The following is an 18,812-nucleotide window of genomic DNA, read 5'->3' as shown; positions in this document are numbered from 1 at the left end:
GTGCTTGCTTCTGCAGCACATATACTAAAATTGGAAGGATACAGAGAAGATTAGCATGGCCCTGTGCAAGGATGATATGCAAATTCGTGAAACGTTCCATATTTTTAATAAAACAAGATGAAATCAGAGAGGGAGACAAACCATAAGAGACTCTTAACTATAGGAAACAAACTGAGGGTTGCTAGAGGGGAGGGGGGTGAGGGGATGGGGTAACTGGGTGATGGGTATTAAGGAGGGCACTTGATGGAATGAGCACTGGGTGTTATATAAGACTAATGAATCACTGACCTCTACCTCTGAAACTAATAATACATTATATGTAAATTAATTAAATTTAAATTTAAAAAATGTTTTAAAAGTAAAATAAAATGTCTTTAACTTTTAGCAAATTACACCCTTCCCTACTGAGCAGTCATGCCATTATTATCAGCTTCAGAAAAAGTATCCGCAAGGCAGACATGACAAAGTATAAGTCTAAGAACTGGAAGATTAAATCTGAGTTAAAATTTTACTCCAGCAAGGTAAGGCCCTTTAGTTCTACTCTATTTTTTTTTTTTTTATTTGAGAGAGAGAGAGAATGAGAGAGAGCACATGAGAGGGAGGAGGGTCAGAGGGAGAAGCAGGCTCCCCGCCGAGCAGGGAGCCCGATGCGGGACTCGATCCCGGGACTCCAGGATCATGACCTGAGCCAAAGGCAGTCGCTTAACCAACTGAGCCACCCAGGCGCCCTGTTTTTTTTTTTTAAGATTGTATTTATTTGACAGGGAGAGATACAGTGAGACAGGGAACACAAGCAGGGGGAGTGGGAGAGGGGGAAGCAGGCTTCTCGTTAAGCAGGGAGCCCGATGTGGGGCTCGATCCCAGGACCCCGGGATCATGACCCGAGCCGAAGGCAGACGCTTAACGACTGAGCCACCCAGGCACCCCTTTAGTTCTACTCTAATAATAACTTCTCACGAGTTCAGAAGTTATGAATCAGAGACACGGCCTAATGAAAGGTGATGCACATCCTCTGTCTCTCAGTTAACTGCCTGGATGGCTGTGCTGGCTCTCAGGAAAAAAACAAAAAATTAGGAGGTGACACCTTTCATTTTTCAAGTTAAACATTTTGTCTTAAAAAAAAAAAGCACAGAAGATTTTAATGTAAAAAACACAGATCACTAAAACTTTCTGGACTGCACAGCTGAGACGCTGTCCCTGGCCTTACTCTAAGTCACCCAGGGCCGCACCTCAAAGGCCGGGACAGGTGGAGGGAGGAAGCTGCTTGTCCTACTGCAGCTGGGAGCCCCCGCTGAGAGCCACACCTGCAGCTCTTCAAGCAGCCAGGACCCTGCTCAGTGGCAACAGCAAGGGGGCGCCGGGGGGGGGGGGGGGGTGGCTGGAGTTGCTGTGGTTCTGCTATCAGAGACTCAAGTCCATTGTATTACCTGACTCCTTTTTTTCTCCAAGGGCTGGGGAAAACTAGAGAAAATACCTGTTGCCTCCCTAATCCCCTGCTGTCTGTTTCCACACTGACATGTCACTGCCCTGCTGAATGCCCTCCAGGAATGCCCACTTCCTACACGGAAGTCTCACACACCATCAAGATGCAGGCTCCTGATCGGTCTGCCCTGGACCCCATCACTCCCTGACACACCCGATGCCCAGACTGGCCTGGGTTTCCTAGTTCCCTGACTTTGTCCTGTTTGGAATAGGACAGAAAGGCAGAAGAGAAGAAAAGAGACCCTGTGTTGGTGGCTTCCAGGCTTAGGATTAGGCTGAGACAGAGAGCAGGGAGGTCAAGGTTAGTCAGATCAGAAATGAGTGACCCAGAAGCTGAGCAAGGGCAGAGGCTGTGGCTGCCGAGAAAGGGGTGCATTTCATCGATTCTAAGACAAACCTGATTTTACAATCATACTCTATTCTCTCTCTGAAGTCAGGATGCATCTGTCTCACAATAAATGATGTCCTAGCATTCTGTGATCATTTAGCTGGTACTATTTTTAAGTGATACGACGAAGTCATGGTACGTAAAGTAAGACTCAGCTTTCCCAGCACCCTGGAGGGCAGATGTAGAAAAACTTAGAGAGGATGGATTTCCAGCAAGTTCCTCAGCTTGGCACCACAGCACCTTCTCCACAACCAGTGAGCCATGGCTGTGGTCTCCCTACCAAGGTGTGGAGTGGGAGCAATCCTCTCAGGAGCTTTCCCGGTGTAACTGGAAACAGCCCCCATATGCAGAAGGCGGGCTGAGACTGAAGAAAGAAGCAGGCTACTCCATGCTGGTGGGAGGCAATTTCAATAATAACAAAGGCAACTCATGTAGGAGGCTTGTCTTGGATGCAGCAAGACAAATGGATCCCCGCACCCGTCCTCCAAATCTTAAAAGTTTATAAAGAGTTTCTAACTGGGCTTAGTCTCATGTACTGTGCAAGCATTTTCAGCATCATATCATCATCTCAAGGCTGTCCTTGGTGCAGCCTCTTGGAACAGACATGCCAAGTGGAACCCACATTCCAAGAACAGAGGAGGGAGTGAGGAGGCCCGGAGTGCTTGGGTCCAGCTCACATCTTTTTTATCACATTCCTCAACAGGTGGGGAGGCCTTCCTTGGGTACCCTCTCTCAGCATGAGCAGTGGAAGCTGCCCCTTATATCTGCTATTTCTGTATTCTTCAGAGTTCTCTTTCCTTCTTACTAGTCAATCGTTGTTACTCTGACCACCATAATTGGTTTTGTTGTTGTTGTTTGTTTCCCCGGTAGAATTTAGTGATTCATCAGTTGCCTATAACACCCAGTGCTCATTACATCCCGTGCCATCCTTGATGTCCATCTCCCAGTTACTCCATCCCCCCACCCACCTCCCTTCCAGGAACTGTCAGTTTGTTTCCTAGAGTTGTAAGTCTCTTATGGTTTGTCTCCCTCTCTGATTTTGTCTTATTTTATTTTTCCTTCCCTTCTCCTATGTTTATGTTTTGTTTCTTAAATTCTACGTATGAGTAAAATCCTATGGTATTTGTCGTTCTCTGACTGACTTATTTTGCTTATTAGCATAACACCCTCTAGTTCCATCCACGTCATTGCAAACAGCAAGATTTCCTTCCTTTTGATGGCCGAGTAATAGTCCATTGTATATACAGTCCCACAGTAATTATTTTTTTTTTTAACGATTTTATCTTTATTTGAGACAGAGAGAGAGAGACACAGAGCACAACCAGAGAGAGAAGCAGGCTCCCCGCCGAGCAGGGAGCCCGATGCGGGACTCGATCCCAGGACCCCGGGATCATGACCAGAGTCAAAGGCAGACGCTCAACCGACTGAGCCACCCGGGCGTCCCAGTCCCACTGTAATTATTAATACAATAGTCCCCCCTTACCCACAGAGGATACAATCCAGGACCCCTAGTGGATGCCTGAAACCATGGACAGTAACAGACCCTATATAGACTATGTTTTTTCCTAGACATACATACTTGTGATAAAGCTTAACGATAAATTAGGCACAGTAAGAGATGAACAATAATAACTAATAATAAAATAGAACAATTATAACACTAGGCTGTAATAAAAGTTATGTGAATGTGATCTCTTTCTCAAAATAGCTTGTTGTACTGTACTCACTCTTCTTCATCTTGTGATGATGTGAGATGATAAAATGCCCACATGATGAGATTAAGTAAGGCAAATGATGTAGGCATTGTGACCTAGTGTTAGACTACTATTGCCCTTCTGACAATATGTCTGGAGGATCATCTGCTTCCAGACCTCAGTTAACCTCAGTAACTGAAACTGTGGAAAGCGAAACTTTACATGGGGCGGGAGGGGGGGCGGTTACTGTACGAAACCCTCTCTGGTCAAATTAGTATGTGGCTCCTCTCCTGATTGGATTTGAACGGGTACAACACAAATAGCCTCTGTTTTGTGAAAAAGAAAAACAGAAGGAAGAGATGGAAAAAAATAAGGAAAAGATGGATAAAGAGAGAGAAAAGGAAAAGAAGGTAGAAAAACAGGTAAGAGACAATAAACAGCTAGAAGAAAATAAAGGAAGGAAGCAGAGATAAATGAAACAGGGGTAGGTGGGTGAAGAAAAGACAGCCTCCCACTTCCTGTTTGCTCAGGCTCTGAATCCAGCAGTCCCCACTCCCCGCTGTCCTACCTCCTTATCCCCTCATGCAAAGTAGCCAAGTAATTCAGAAGCCTGGCTAGGGAGTTACTGAGGGAGCTGGTGAATCCCTCGGACCTTGGCAGCTCTCTTCCATTTTACCCAGTCAGTAGGGGGAACCCCGCCTGCCTCACCTGGTCCTGGCCACACAGAGCAGCACTATTCCCGAGCCTTTCTGTAGAAGTCTGACCAGCATCTCTTTTTTGGAAAGTGCTAGCTCAGAGTAAGGCACAGAGCCCCCCCAGAGAGGACCACAAGTTCTGACACTTGTGTGGAAATCATCATTTCTGTGTATGATGATAAATTATAAGAAGAAAAGGAAAAAAAGCTTTATAAGGAGAGAAGAGCTACACAGACATGAGGCAGGAACCAGAAAGGGTATGGCTGTTGTAATAATTCGCGACTTAAGTAGCCCAAGACCACATCCCAGAAAATTTGCTCCTGGGAATTAAAAGCAAGCTAAGATCCAGATCCAACACAAACACGTTTGCTTCTACCCATAACATGTGTGGCTGTTGAAAAGCATCCCTTATTCAACGGATAGACTGAAGATGTGTGTTACATTCTCACTTGCGTGCGTTGAGGGCGCTGGAGTGGGGAGGAACCCAGTGAGAATCATTACCTCCGATGTCTAAGTTTAGCACGGTTTATAACCACCTCAAGGGCTGGTTAAACTCAGAGTGTTGGGCTCTTCCCACAGAGTTTCAGATTTAGGAGGTCTGGGGCGTGGCCTCAGAATGGCAGGTCTAGGAAGGGCCCAGATGACACTAACCCCCACTTTGAGAAGCCCTGGCCTATCCTCATACGATGAGCTCATCAGCAGAAGCAGGGGCCCGCCAGCCTCAGAGGCCAGAACCAGAGTGAGCGCAGATCCCAGTGCTGCCACTCACTGGTGGAATCACTTTAGGAAAAGTGGTAACCCTGTATCTTAGTTTCTTCATCCGTAAACTGGGGGTGATGATAATGGTACCTCAATCCTGGGATTAGCCTATAAGGATGAAAGGAGCTCAAACATGCAAAGTGCTTAGACCATGCTTGGCACAGAGCAAGCACTTTATAATTGTTTTCTTAAATAAAAATACAGGTCCTGGAGTCAGACAAATGGCTTAGATTTGGCTAGATTCAACCATTCTGACCTTCAGCTTTCTTATTTGTAAAAAGGATAAAAACAATACCTGTCTTACACGGTTTTCATGAAGATTAAGGAAGCTAATACGTTGGTTATTAAATCTTGGCAAATGAACATATATCCACCCTTCAGGCCCTCCAAAGGGCGGTTCGGCCAGCGAGGGTGTTGGCTCTGTGGGGTAATGCTGCCCCCTGCTGGATAGCTATGCATCTTTAGAAATTAACTGGCCCTCTCTTCATCGAGCAAAAAAGCTAATAATCTTCAACAAGTTTATATTCTCTGAACACGTTTCTTTGGCCGCTGTGATCAAACATGATTGAATTAAATCACTCGCAGTAAATGGTTTTCCTCACTCGGCAAGAGAATGAGCCACTTGGCAACTTACTTTGGCTGCAGCCTCATTTCCAACTTTTATTTTTATAGAGAAAATTGGCTGTGTTGAGATATTCCTGTTTAAATTTTCCAGTTTTCATGATTGTTGCTTCCCTGGGAGTTGAGAATATTGGGATGACTGCCTAGTCGTGTGCTGGATGCTTTCCAGCTCACGTAGCGGGCTCACGCGACTCAGCAGCAGGCTGCACTTGAAACACTGAAGTGTTAAAACCAGGTCCCTGTGATTTGTAACGTGCCAAAGCAGCTGGACAACGCGTCAACGAGCAAGTGTCCCTCTGTGTTCTGATGAAGCGTTATTCATAAATGACGGGATTTGAATTTCTCTTAAGTTTCACGTTACAAAATGTTATTCTTCTTTGATTTTTCCCAGTCACTTATAAAAGTAAAAACCAGCGGAGCCTGGGTGGCTCATCAGGGTAAGCATCGGAATCTTGATTTTTGCTCAGGTCATGATCTCAGGGTGGTGAGATCAAGCCCCAGGTTGGGCTCCGTGCTGGACATGGAGCCTGCTTAGGATTCTCTCTCTCCCTCTTTCTTTGCCCCTCCCTGCCCCCCCCCCATAAATAAATAAAATAGGGGCGCCTGGGTGGCTCAGTCGGTTAAGCGTCTGCTTTTGGCTCAGGTCATGATCTCCAGGTTCTGGGATCAAGCCCTGCGTCCGGCTCCCTGCTCAGCGGAGAGCCTGCTTCTCTTTCTCTCTCTCCCTCTGCCCCTCCTCCCTGCTAGTTCGCTCTCTCTCTCAAATAAATTTTAAATTTTTTAAATTATTAATTAATTAATTAAAAGTAAAAAACGTATACCAAAAAAAAAGTGCTGGCCAGTTTGGGTCTGCAATCTGTACTTTGTCATCCACCAGGGTCCATCCACATCCCGATGGTACCAGACTGGTGAGTTAAGCAGACATGATGGTAATGTTATCCCTGCATTTTTTAGACCCCTGAGGATGGCACTAATCTCTGCCACTCCCCTCAATACAGCATTTTCTCTCTTTGCCAGGGGTACATTTTTGAGCTTCCACCTGGCTTTCCTTTCTATGGTGAATTTCTCCCCACAGGCCAAGGATCCAATACAGATTGAGGATTTTTGCATCAGGGTTTATAAGGGATATTGGTTTGTAGTTTCTTTTCTTGTAATGTCTTTGTCTGCCTTTGGTATCTGGATGCTAAACTCATAGAATGAGTTAGAAAGTGTTTCCTTCTCTTCAATTTTTTGAGAGAATTTGAAAAGGATTGGTGTCAGTTCCTCTTTAAATATTTGGTAGAATTCACCTGTGAAGCTATCAGATTCAGAGCTTTTCTTTGTCAGGAGGTTGTTGATTCCTTATTCAATTTCCGTACTAGTTATAGGTCAGTTCAGATTTTCTTTGTGATTCAGGTTCGGTAGGGTATCTATTTCTAGGATTTTGTCTAATTTACCTAGATTATCCAATTTGTTGGCATATGAGATTGTTCATAGTACTCTCTTATAATCCTTTTTATTTCTGTATGATCAATAGGAATGTCCCTTCCTTCATTTCTGATTTAAATAATTTGAGTCCTTTTTTTCTCAATCAATCCAGCTAAAGGTTTGTCAATTTTGTTAATCTTTTTGAAGAATCAACTTTAGATGTCATTGATTTTCTCTATTGTTTACCTATTCTCTATTTTATTTATCTTGAGTCTAATTTTCAGTATTTCCTTCTTTGTGCTAGCTTTGGGTTTAATGTGTTCTTTTTCTAGATCCTTAAGACGTAAAGTTAGGCTATTGATTTGAGATGTTATTTAATGTGAGCGTTTAAGGCTATAAATTTCCCTCTTCACACTGTTTTCAATGCATCTCATCAGTATGGTATATTGTGTTTTCATTTTCATTCGTCTCTAAATATTTTCTGATTTTTCTTGTGATCATTTTCTTTGATCAACTGGTGTTTAAGAGTGTGTTGTTTAATTCACCCAACTTTGTGAATTTTCATTTTCTTTGTTATTGACTTCTAACTTCATCCTGTTGTGGGCAGAGATGTATGATATTTTGTCTTTGTTTTAAATCTGTTGAGATAATTTGTGACTTAACATATGGTCTATCCTGGAGAATGTTCTATGTCCAGTTAAGAAGAATGTATACTCTGTTGTTTTTGGGTAGAGTGTTCTGTATATATTTGTTAGATCTAGTTGGTTTATTGTGTTGTTCAAGCCTTCTGTTCTATTTATTTATCTTCTGTCTGGTTGTTCTTCTATCCATTATTGAGAGTGGGGTATTGAAGCTCCAACCATTATTGTAGAATTGTTTGTCCTTCCAGTTATATCAATTTTTGCTTCATATAGTTTGATGGTCTGTTATTAGGTCTGTAAATGTTTATAATTGTTATATCTTTTTGTTGTGCTAAAAATTTTATTAATTTTTCTTTGTGTAATGTAACTTTTTAAAATTTAATATCTATTTTGTCTAATGTAACTTTTTGTCTAATGTAACTTTGTCTAATGTAACTTTTTGTCTAATGTAACTTCTATAAAGTTAATATCTATTTTGTCTGATGTTAATATAGCCACTTCAGCTCTCTCTTAACTATTTACATAGGATATCTTTTTCCATTCTCTCACTTTCAACCTTTTTGTGTCTTTGGATCTAGAGTCTCTTGTAGATAGCATATACTTGATCTGGTTTTAATCCATTCTGCCAATCTCTGTCATTTGATTAGGGAGGCTAATCCATTTACATTTGAAGTAATGACTGATAAAGAGAGATTTCTGTCATTTCGCTACGCTTTTCCTATATGCCTTACATCATTTTTGTCCCTCATTTCCTGCATTACCATCTTCTTTTGTGTTTAGTTGATTTTTTGTGGTGAAACATTTTAATTCTCTTCTCATTTCCTTTTTTATATAGTCTGTAGCTATTTCCTTTGTGGTTATAATAGGGGTTATATTTAACTTCTGTCTTAGTCTGTTCAGGCTACTATTGCCAGGTGAACTGGGAAGACCCCGGGCCCTGGGGACTCAACCCAGCCAGACCCAAAGGTTCTTGGTCTTGTCACGAGAATAAATTCAAAGACAAACATGCAGCACAACAGACTAGAGCCACCAACAGGAAAGTTTATTAAAGCAAAAGCTATGCTCGAGTTATGGGAGTAGGCGAGAGAGAGAGAGCGAGCTGTACACCCTGGGGGTTGGGTTTCTACCCATCTTTTATTGACAGTTGTTGACTAAGGAGTGCAATAGTCATTACTTGGGGCAGGAAAGCAGGGTTTCATGCTTTTTCTTACTAATTTGGTCAGGGTTTCCTGTCATGGTACCCGCCATCTGGTTTGATCCAGCTTCCTGTGGAGTGCTGCCAGGACAGGCCTCTGACCTTCCCGATAGTTGGTCATAACTTCCTTGTTGCTGATCTCCAGGTATCCTGTTAGAACCTAATTGCCTAATCTAACACTATAACAAAATACCATAGAGTGGCCAGTTTATAAACAATAAAAATGTGTTTCTCACAGCTGTGGAGGCCTCTTAGTCCAAAACCAAGCCACCAGCAAATTTGGTGTCTGGGGAGGATGCACTTCCCGGGTCATAGATGGCTCTTTTCACTGTGTCCTCATATGGCAGAAGAGGGGAGGGAGCTCTCTGGGATGTCTTTTATAAGGGCACTAATTCCATTTATGAGGGTTCCACCCTTATGACCTAAGCACCTCCTGAAGGCCCCACTTCCAAATACCATCACATTGAGGGTGAATTTTGGATGCATTCAGAATTTTGTTGCATTCAGTCTATAGCAACATCTCAAAGTTATAACATTCTAAATTTATACAGCTTAACTTCAATAACATACAAAAACCCTTTTCCTATACAAGTCCATCTCCATCCCCTTTCAGTTATTAATGTCACAAAATTGCATCTTTATGTATTATGTGTCCAAAAACATAGACTAGTAATTGTTTTTATGCATTAGTTTCTTAAACCATATAGAAAAAGTGTGGAATTACCAAATCAAAGTAAAAATAATACTAGCTTTTATTTTATTTATTTTTAAAGATTTTATTTTTTATTTATTTGACAGAGAGAGACACAGCAAGGAGGGAACACAAGCAGGGAGAGTGGGAGAGGGAGAAGCAGGCTTCCCGCAGAGCAGGGAGCCCAATGCGGGACTCGATCCCAGGACCCTGGGATCATGACGTGAGCCGAAGGCAGATGCTTAATGACTCAGCCACCCAGGCGCCCCAATACTAGCTTTTATAACTGCTTACATATTTAACTTTACCAGAAATCTTTACTTTTCCATATAGTTTCAAGTTACCACTGTCTAGTTACTAATTACTAGTGTCTAGTGTCCTTTCATTTCAGTCTGGAGGATTTCCTTTATCATTTCTTGTAGGGCAAGCTTTTGTTTATCTGGGAATGTCTTCATTTCTCCCTCATTTTTGAAGGACAGTTTGCAGGATATAGGATTCTTGGTTGACACTTAGTTTTCCTTCTGGTCTCTAAGGTTTCTGATGAGAAATCTGCTGGTAATCTTATTGGGAAAAATATAATTAGAATTATCTTCCTTGGGGCGCCTGGGTGGTTCAGCCTTTAAGCATCTGCCTTTGGCTCAGGTCATGATTCCAGGGTCCTGGGATAGAGCCCAGTATCGGGCTCTCTGCTCAGTGGGGAGTCTGCTTCTCCCTCTCCCTCTGCCCCTCCCCCTGCTTGTGCTCTCTCTCTCTGTCAAATCTTTTTTAAAAATAAAATAAATAAATAAAATTATCTTCCTTTTAGCTTTATAGGTGTATTAATAATGTACCTTATTGTGTCTTATGCAACAGAACATTTCTTATAGTATCATGATGTTGGTTGAGTTGTAGCATCATTTTGAGACCAATCATTCAGAATTTAAAGAAAAATGAATTAAGTATTTTAAGATTAGTTGCTAGGAGCTCTTTAAAAGCCAAACCATATTACAGATTTTCAAACTGGAAATGAAAAGACAACTGAAACATCTTACAGATTTTAATTTCTAATAAGGGAAATAACAATTGCTATAACCCACATAGACAGAAAGCTCTCTGGGATCCTTATTCTTGAGACCAAAAAGTAAGAAAAGCACTAGGTACTATCTCCAGCTGTGATTGGTCCATTTCTTGCTGATGACCTAATAAAGAACCTGTAAAGGAAAAACAAAACACATTTTTGTGTGTCTCCTCTACTCTCAGTACTCTACTACAGCACCACTTCACTTCTGCCATCAGATATGGGAAGGTCTCCACACACCAAGCAATTCTGTGACACCAGCTGGGGGTCCTATAATTTATCTCAATTCTGACACTATCTACCTGGAGATAGCATCAGATCCAACATGTTAAGGACCTAGTCCTACAAATTGTGCCCTCCCCTTCAGATGCCCATGGCAAGTCCAAGGTTGTTGTGCCCTGTGCTTCTGACTAACCAGCTATAGATTGGAGGTTACCACGAACCCCTCCGTAGATACACAGAACTCTGGAACACAGTTTACTCACTAGATGGCCAGTTTATTATAAAAAGATATTGTCGTCAGGTGAACTGGGGAGACTCTGGGCCCTGGGGACTTAACCCAGCCAGATCCCAAGGATTTGCTGAAGGTTCTTGGTCTTGTCATGAGAATTCAAGGACAGACACACAGCACAGTAGATAAGTGACACAAATGGGAAAGTTTATTAAAGCAGAAAGTACACTCAAGTGAAGAAAGCAGGCAAGCTCAAGAGAGCTGTGTCCCAGGGGGTTGGGTTTCTATCTTTTATCAGCAGTTGTTAACTAGGGGCAGAATATTCATTACTTGGGGCAGGGAAGCAAGGTTTCGTGCTTTTCCTTCCTAATTCGGTCAGGAGTTTTCTGTCATGGCATCAGCCATCTTGGGCCTGTCTGATTTGATCCAGCTTCCTGGGGAGTGCTGCCAGGACAGGCCTCTGACCTTCCCCATAGTTGGTCATGACTTCCTTGTTGCTGATCTCCAGGTATCCTATTAGAACCTAATTAACTGTCTATTCTAACAATATAACTCAGGAATAGCCAGATGGAGAAAATGCATGGGTCAAGGTATGGAGAAAGAGGCCCAGAGTTTCCATGCCCTCTCTGAGTGCCACTCTCCCCAAATCTCCATAAGTTCACCAACCCTGAAACTCTCCAAACCCTGTCCTTTTGGGTTTCTATGAAGGCTTCATTACATAGGCATGATTGATTAGATCATTGTCCACTGGGGATTGAGCTCAATTTCTAGTCCCTCTCCCCTTCCCTTATCTCCAACTCTTGGTTTTGGCTCAGCTCATGAACTCAGGGTCGTGAGCTCAAGCCCCACATCGGGCTCTGCGCTCAATGGGCAGTCTGCTGGAGATTCTCTCCCTCTGCCCCTCCCCCTGCCCATGCTCCCACTCTCTAAAATAAATAAGTAATTTTTTAAAAAATAAATAAATAAACTAAAATGGAGTCAGGAGACCAGCAGAGGAAGCTCTCGAGCCCTACCATTGCTGGTCAGTTGCAGACCAACAAGACAAATGTACCTTGCAAGTGGTTGTTTTATTTCCTGAGCCAGAGAAAGAAAAGTTTCCTAGCCCCCCCCCCCCCCCCCCCCCACATCTTGCCAACCGGGAACCTAACCAATGAGAGATTACAACCCAGCCAATGAAAGGCCACTATACTTCAAATTCCCAATTTACTCCATTGAACTTTTTATTTATAACAGCCCTCCCAACAGCCCCTTCTTCCCCTATAAAAGAGCATGATCTCCTTTCTTCTGGGAACTTGTCTATGACTTTGCCATAACCTGCTTGTTCCATATTGCAATTGTCTGCTATTTCAAATAAACCCATTTTTACTAGTAAAATAATTGACAGTTTAATTTTTAAGGTTAACACTTGATTGTTAGAAAGAATGAATTTAGACCTATGAGTTCCCACTAAGCTGACTGGTTAAAAGCTTTGTTAAAAAAAGAAGAAAATCAAGGGCACCTGGGTGGCTCAGTGGGTTAAGCGTCCTGGGATGGAGCCCACATGGAGCCCCGCAAAGGAAACTCCAAGGAACTATACAAAATGGAAGGATTTTATAGGCAGAACAAGGAGGTTCTTGGCAAAAGAAACAATTGTTTGAGGCAAGGTCACCTTCCCTCAGGAGGAAGAGCTGGGGGTCTTATCATGCAGATTACCTCTCTAGTACTGACCAGGAAATTCCAGCCTAGTTTAACTCCTGGGAAAGGTTGAAACTGAGTTGGGTTTAAGTCTTATAGTGTAAGTCTTACGGGGTTTGGCCTGTTTTTTTTTTTTAAGATTTTATTTATTTATTCCTGAGAGAGAGAGAGAGAGAGGCAAAGGGAGAAGCAGGCTGCCCAAGGAGCAGAGAGCCTGCTGTGGGACTCGATCCCATGACCCCGGGATCATGACGCTTAACCATCTGAGCCACCCAGGCGCCCCTTTTGTTTATTTTTAACAATTGTAAGAAAGTGCAGTTTCATCTATTCTTATTTGTTCACTCTTCAAAGTGCCTATAAAGTGTCTTATCATTCGGGGCTGTTTTAAAATATAGTATATTAATAGGAAATTTCAGTTACAGTAAGGCCAACAGATCAGGAGATGACCAACACTGAAAATATAGTTTCTTACAGTACCCGAGAGGAGAGGGCATGCCATGAGGGAAGTCACACAAGAAAGCACCAGTATAGAGGCAAAGAGAGAGGAAGGAAGTATAGATAGGAGTCTTTACTGTGGTCTCTGAACGAAGTGTTAAAAACAAGATAACAGGGGCGCCTGGGTGGCTCAGTTGGTTAAGCGACTGCCTTCAGCTCAGGTCATGATCCTGGAGTCCCGGGATCGAGTCCCGCATTGGGCTCCCTGCTCAGCAGGGAGTCTGCTTCTCTCTCTGACCCTCCCCCTTCTCATGCTCTCTGTCTCTCATTCTCTCTCAAATAAATAAATAAAATCTTTAAAAAAAATAAAAATAAAAAAAATAAAAAAAATAAAAACAAGATAACAGGTCCAAAAACGGAGTCACAAAATGGTCCTAGGCCCCATGTCACCAGAGACTTAATAACAGTTTTGGCTCTCCCAGAAATGGAATCTTAACCAGTCATTCAGGAATCACCAGGTCAGCACTAGTGAAGTAATCTGCCTGATAGATCTCAACTAAGGGGAAAGTGACCTTGCTACACCAATCTCCTTTTGCTAGTATAACTTCCTTATTCCTGTTCCCTTCTGCCTATAAAAGTCTTTCATTTTATACAACCCCTTGGAACTCCTTTCTGCTAGATAGGATTCTAACTGGCTTCATGAATTATGGACTAAAACCAATAAAATCTTTAAAATTTATTCAATTTAATTTTGTGGGGTTTTTTTTTTTTTTTTTTTTTTAGACTTTATTTATTCATTTGTCAGACAGAGAGAGAAAAAGAAAGAGCACGAGCAGGGGGAGTGGCAGGCAGAGGGAGAAGCAGGCTCCCCACTGAGCAAGGATTTTCGCCCCCCATGCCAAACTGAATCCCAGGACCCTGGGATCATGACCTGAGCTGAAGGCAGACGCTTAACAGACTAAGCCACCCAAGGCGTCCCAAATTCTGTTTTTGTTTTTTTAACAGAAGGAACATGCAAAGCAGGGTCAGCAGGTTTAAGATCAGCTAACAAATAATTTCAGGGGTCTGGGGCATAGGGTTTTCCCTGAGACCTTCTTTCCTCTCCATAGGACTCATCCCTTCTAACACGCCAGGCTACGTTTATTGTCTGTCTCCCCTCCGCGATGCCAGGTCCACAGGAGCAGCAGGGGTTTTGTCTGTCTTAGTCACTGCCCTGCCTACAGCCCAGTGCTGGGCACGTAGTAGAGGCTCAACAAATAGTGAATGAACAACACTTACTGTGATTTGAAATGTTCTTGTTTGTGGTTTCCTTTTTGGGTGAATGTCTGTGCCCTCATCAGGGACTTTCACGTGCATAGTCGAAACTCTAGGACCTAGCACAGGCCTGACACAGAGTGCTGCTGGATGAACTTGGGAGACCTTGGGCTTTGAAGCCTCAATCCAGCCCATCCCAAAAGTGTCACTGAAGGCTCTTGGTCTCTTCACAAGAAAGAATTCCAGGAGAGACATAACACAGCAGATGAGCCGTACAAGCAGGAAAGTTTATTAAAGTGAAAGTACACTCTCAAGATGTGAGAGCAGGAGCTCAAGAGACAGCGAGCTGCATGCCCCAGGGTTTGGGTTTCTATCTTTTACTGACAGTCCTTACAAAGGGTGAAATCTTCATTACTTGGGGACTAGATTTCTTGGAAGCAGGGTTTTGTGCTTTTTCTTCCTTATTTGGTCAGGGATTTTCTGTTATGGCACCTGGCATCTTGGGCCTATCTGGTTTGATCCAGCTTCTTGTGTCTTTGTTTGGGAGTACTGCCAGGACAGGCCTCTGACTTCCCAGAACGCTGCCCTGACTTCCTCTTTACTGGCCTCCAGGCATCCTGTTAGAATCTAATTAACTGCCTACTCTAACAATAGTAGCTGCTCAATAAGCATGTCTGATGGAATAAATATGCCAGTTACTGTACCTAACACAAGGAACCAACCATGATAAACATCGCTGGGGCCCTTAAGGGACTGACAATCTATTTTGAGGTTACAGTTACTTTAAAGAAATTATTAGAGAATCAGTCTGGTATATTATTGTCATGAAACAAACAGTCTCAAAACTTTGTAGTTTAAGGGGTGCCTGGGTGGCTCAGTTGTTAAGCATCTGCCTTCGGTTCAGGTCATGGTCCCAGGGTCCTGGGATTGAGCCCCGCGTCGGGCTCCCCGCTCCGCAGAAAGCCTGCTTCTCCCTCTCCCACTCCCCCTGCTTGTATTCCTGCTCTCGTTATCTCTCTCTGTCAAATAAATAAATAAAATCTTAAAAAAAAAAACAACTTAGTGGCTTAAAATAACTTATTATTATCTCTCATAGTTCTGTGTGTTGCCTTGACTCAGCGGGGTAGCTCTTGCTCAGAGTTTCTCCTGCTGCTGCCATTGCTGAAGCACCTGTCATCTAAACGTTCAGCTGGACTGCGCATCCTAGATGGCTCCATCACACACTGGCAGGTGCTGCTGAGCAAGAGTTCTGAGAGAGAAATCAGAAGCTTCCAGTTCTCTTAAAAGACAGGCCCAGAACTGGCTCAAGCCTCAAAGCAGTCACAAGCCAGACCAGATTTAGGAGGGTGGAGGGAAAGACCCTACCTCTTGAAGGGGGAGGGGGTGTCTTATGCATATAAGGGGGGAAGGAATTGATGATGGATGTCTTTAGAAATAAACCACAACAAAGATTCCATAAGGGATACAACAGTCAGTCTGGTGCTGAGTGCCAGGGCCCAACACAATCTGGCTGTTTTCTGGGAGCTCACAGTTCAGCAGAGAAAACAGATATACAAAAAGGTCAGTCTAGAACCTTGTATGAAGGAGTAACTAGTGTGAAGCTTGTCCTTACCATAAACACAGAAAACTGGACCAAATATGAAAAACAACTCCTTCTGGTCATTGGAAAATAGGCGGTACAAGACAATGGGGCTGATGGGGGAACCATCCAAGACAAGTCTGGAGTTTGAGACCCTGAGGCAAAGGACCATACGGATGGCATCAGGATTTGGGTTTTTTCTCTTAGGCTGGGGGAATCTGTGTGATTTTGTGGACAGATGTGAGGATGATAAGTAGGTAGCACAATGAGGGTCTGGCTTTTTGGGGTTCAACCCGAAGGCTGGATAGGAAGAAGGTTTAGAACATTTGCAGTGAAGCTATGCAGGACGTACCCCTGTCTACTCAAGGAGGGTCATAGATTTGTCGTGCATACTTTGAGTGAATTGTGGTAGCTGGATGATCCTTAGCACTAGACACTTAGTAGCTACTCATTTGCTAAATGAAGACTAGGAAACTACAAAGTTGCAGGAACTGAGGAATGGGGGAATGTGGATAGGCTAAATGTGGAAGAGAGGGTCTTCCAAGTTCTAAAGTATAGAATAAGGTATTTGGGGGCTGGAAATGTTGACATTTCAGTCCCTGGCTCCAGGGCTGAGGGTATTGTTCAAAATGTCCAGAGCATTAGGTTTCTTTGAGACATGGGAGAAGATACTGGGAAGATGGGAAATGCCTCTTGGGCACTTGGAATTGCACACCCACCCTTCTGACCTCAGCCCTGGGAGGTGGCAGTTTATTATGTTCAGGACTATCCCCGAATCAAAGCAGTTGCTTTCTCTGATTTTGTAACTTTGTGATGACAATGAGACATTTCCAGAACAAGAGACTATGACCTTTGGCAAACTGTTTTTCTAACTGCTTCATTCTTGATCTGGGACAATGCTCAATGACACACAGCTGTGCCCACTGTACACTCAATGTTCACACACCCATTAACATTCACTGAGGCCTTACGGTCTGGACTATTCCAGACACTGAAGTATAATACGGGTGAAGCAGGCAGTGGTCACATTGCATGCAACCGAAACATTGGTGAGGGAGCCGGGGGAAAAAGTAAGTGTAATATACATAATATCCAGGGGTGATATGAACCAGGAAGGAAAATAAACACAGGAAGTATGTTTTACAAATTCATGAAAGTGAACAGCTTCAAGGAGCACACAGTGAAATGAGTAGCTGTTCTAAATAAAGAAAATAGTAACTACAAGGACCTCAAGACTATGGTGGCTGCACGCTGAGAATCTTAGCCTCAATTTTTCCTGCAGTCTCTATGTTGCACTTCTCTGAAGTTCTTGGTATCAAATTTCTAGGTAATTAACCAAAGCTTAGGCCACCAGACTCTTGAAATCAGCATATACAATTTCAGTGATTTTAAAGTGAAAACACAGAGAAAGCAGAATACCACATGATTTCACTCATATGTGGAATTTAAGAAAAACAACAGATGAACATAGGGGAAGGGAAAAAATAGGGAAGGAGGTAGACCATAAGAGACACTGAACTCTAGGAAACAACCTGAGGGTTGCAGGAGAGAAGGTGAGTGAGGGGAGGGGTAACTGGGTGATTGGCATTAAGCAGGGTGTGATGTAATGAGTAACTGGTATTATATGCAAATGATAAATCACTAAATAATACCCTTAAAATTAATAATACAGTATATGTTAACTGAAAAGAATTTAAATGAAGAATTAAAAAAATAAGCTGGAAATAGTGAGATAGCCTTTCTGAAGGATGTATAAATTTTGTAACAGAGGACAGAACACTATTACAGTGAAAAAAAACAATGATAAATAACATGACAGCTCAACATTCTCAAACCCAAGAAAAGGAACTTAATAAACATTCTACAATACCCAAAAAATAAGTCAAATAATTTCACATGGATCAAATGAAAAAAAAACATGATCTTCTGTTAGAAAATAAATCCCTACATGAACTTCGTAAACCAAGATTGAGGCCAGGTGTGTCCTAAAATAAAAACGAAAAAATCCAAAAAAAAATTTAATTTTTCCATAATTAATTGATAATTTCAAAACACAGGAGATTATTGCTACTTAATAAGAAGTGAAACCAGGAGAGTAACAAAGTAAGAAATTCAATACATGATATGATCAAATAAAAACTGTACATTAAGCCAAAAACACGGACTCAAGATAATCACAAATTTAATTTAGAACAAACACCCATAACAAAGACTCTAAACGAATGCAGAAAACAAAGAGGGAAAAAAAAAGGAGACTAAGAGAAAAATGACTTGAGAAATGTGCAAAAATACATCCACACCCGTCCCCGCCGACGGGTAAAAGGCAGAAAGAGGAGAACAACCGGATTCAACAAACCCTGGGTGCACGTCCTAAGCCCCCAGGGGCCCCTCCACGCCCAAAGCCCGCCCAAGGACGACCACCCTCACGAGGGCTAGCTGCCTAGCCAACACACTCTCCTCCTGTTTGTGTGTGTGTGTGTGTGTGTGTGTGTGTGTGTGTGTGGTGTGTCTGTTTCTGTGGTGTGCACCTGTGGCTCTGTCCCTGTCCGCATCCAGGTCAGCTTCCGCGTCTGTCTGTCTTGGGGCCAGAGCGGGTGTGTGTGTTGGATACTCTGTCTGTGTCTCCCTCTGTGTCTGTCTCTTCCTCTCTGTCTGCATCTCCCTCCGTCCGTGCCTCTGTCTTTCCCCGTGTGTCTGTGCGTCTGTCTATGCCAGCCGGCTTCTCGTGTCCCTCAGTCGGGTCCTCTTGTCGGTGGGTGGGCAGGGGAAGGGTGGCGGAGGAAGGGCGA

The 18,812-nt window shown here is 43.0% G+C and overlaps 1 non-coding gene across 1 annotated transcript; it reads left to right on the top strand.

Moving 5' to 3' along the window:
- LOC118552733 (U6 spliceosomal RNA) lies at positions 1–106 on the top strand. Its single transcript, XR_004925670.1, has one exon. It is a non-coding gene; the product is annotated as a U6 spliceosomal RNA (small nuclear RNA).
- The last annotated feature ends 18,706 nt before the right edge of the window (positions 107–18,812 follow it).

This window comes from Halichoerus grypus, chromosome 7 (genome assembly GCF_964656455.1).
Source record: "Halichoerus grypus chromosome 7, mHalGry1.hap1.1, whole genome shotgun sequence".
In the NCBI taxonomy this organism is placed as follows: Eukaryota; Metazoa; Chordata; class Mammalia; order Carnivora; family Phocidae; genus Halichoerus; species Halichoerus grypus.
Note: the sequence above shows the minus strand (reverse complement) of the source record. Positions and strands in the feature narration are given on the sequence as shown.